This window comes from Condylura cristata, unplaced genomic scaffold, assembly GCF_000260355.1.
Source record: "Condylura cristata isolate star-nosed mole 26May11 unplaced genomic scaffold, ConCri1.0 scaffold00034, whole genome shotgun sequence".
Classification (NCBI taxonomy): Eukaryota; Metazoa; Chordata; class Mammalia; order Eulipotyphla; family Talpidae; genus Condylura; species Condylura cristata.
In genome coordinates this window covers 3,931,201-3,933,022 of record NW_004567135.1, presented here as the reverse complement: position 1 = coordinate 3,933,022, position 1,822 = coordinate 3,931,201, and positions in this window count along the sequence as shown.

The window sequence follows — 1,822 nt, the reverse complement described above, 5'->3', positions numbered from 1 at the left end:
ACGAGACCCAAGGGGGAAATAATGAGAGAATAGAAAACATTTTCTCTTAGAGGGTTTACTCTGTCCTGGGGTGGAGGTGAGTTGGCTGAGGAGAGAGAAAACTGACTCTTGAAGGCGCAACTTCTGGAAGCTTTAAACAAGAGGACAAAACAAAGAGTCTCCCGGGGGAGGGCCTGCACTTCCCGAAGGTACAGGCCTGCTTTGAGGGAGGGTCATCCCAAGGAAATTACTTCGGGGAAAGCTGTCCCTGGTGCAGCCACCTGGGCCCTTCTTCTCCAGGCGAATACTGACCCTCACGCTCTCGCCTCCCGGGGTGGACACAGGCTTGCTGACCCATGAGCCGGTCTGGCCCGGCTCTCATGCTGTCTGCTTATGTCAGACGCAGAGGCCTCATCTGGGTCTCAAGGGGGAGTCACAGAGTGAATCGGTGTTTTGCAAACCCACAGAGGACAGAGCCAGGTCCTGGGGTGGGGGTGCAGGTGCAGCGGAGGAGGCCCTGGGACTTAGCAGGAAGCAGCCCGGGCCTTTGGGGGACGACACCCCATAGACTTGACGACACTGTGGACTTGAGGAGTAGGAAATGTGGAATCACTTGCAGCGCAGACTCCCTGTGTTGAAGAGAAGAGGGCTTCTAGAAGGTTCCTCTTGATGCGGCGTCCGGTGAACGCTCCCCGTAATGTCATCACTGGTGATGGGACAGGAGGAGGAGGGTGGCAGAAACGCCATGAAATCTGGGGTGAAAGAGATTTCCATTCTCTTGGGTTGAATCTTAGAGACGAACCACAGTGTTTGGCACGTGCCGGGGAACAAGTGACCCATGGGTTGGGTTCTAGTTTCAAGTGGAGTGTTTGGGTCCAGCATTTGAAAACATTAAAACGATAGTCACTAAGACCTGTGACCCTCGGGCCCTCCTCGTGGGGGTTGGGACGCAGCACTGCAAATCAGCCGCGGCCTCTTCAGTGCCAGTTCAACCCCCCTGTCCCCCCCAGCTGACCCACAGGGCGCGGCAGCCCTCTCCTGACCCGCCCGCTGCTCCCCTCAGCAGTAGACTTCGTGGATCTGCCTGTTCTGCTCCCCGCTCTGTCCCTAGTGAATCCTCTCGCCGCCCCTGCACCCCAGTTCTGTATGCATAAATAAATCTTTTAAAAATATATGATACTCATCATTTAAATAAAAAAGCCAGGGCAGCAGTAGAAGTGGACACTGCCCAGACCTGTGTAAGTCGGAGAGCGGGGGGCAGTGTGTGGGAAGAGGGTTCAGCCAAGAGCCTGGACTCGTGTTCTAGTACGAAAGGGAGGGAGGTCCCGCTTTCTTGAGCTTCTGTAGGTTTCTCTGCCCTGCGCCAGGGCGGTTCTGGAACTGCCCGAGCTGGCGCTGGTAGACGTCACCCCAGCCAGGGGCTGGAGGCCCTGGGGGCCCACACACGGCAGCCAAGGGCTGGGCAAGACCGGTGACCCCTCGTGAGCCACAAACCGGGATTTCTAGAAAGACACTAGAATGTGTCACCAGGGCTGCGTCGGTTGATTGCAGGAAGTGGGCAAACCGTCACCTCTGCTCAGGGCGAGGCCTGCGGGAGGGTCGCGCACCTGTCCTCACCCCAACGGGGGCTTCCCGGATTCCCATTGTTAGGTCTGGAGAGAAAGGGTGGGAAAGCAGGGCTGTGGGGCGGGGTGGGGGGGAGGGGGGAGGGAAGATGAACCACAGAACTCAGAGGGAATCGGAAGGAAGTTTCTCTCTCTCTCTCTCTCTCTGGTGCAGAAAGTGAAACTGGCCACTGAGCACCCAGGAGGAAGCGGCTCCTCTCCAGCCAGCACCTGCCCCC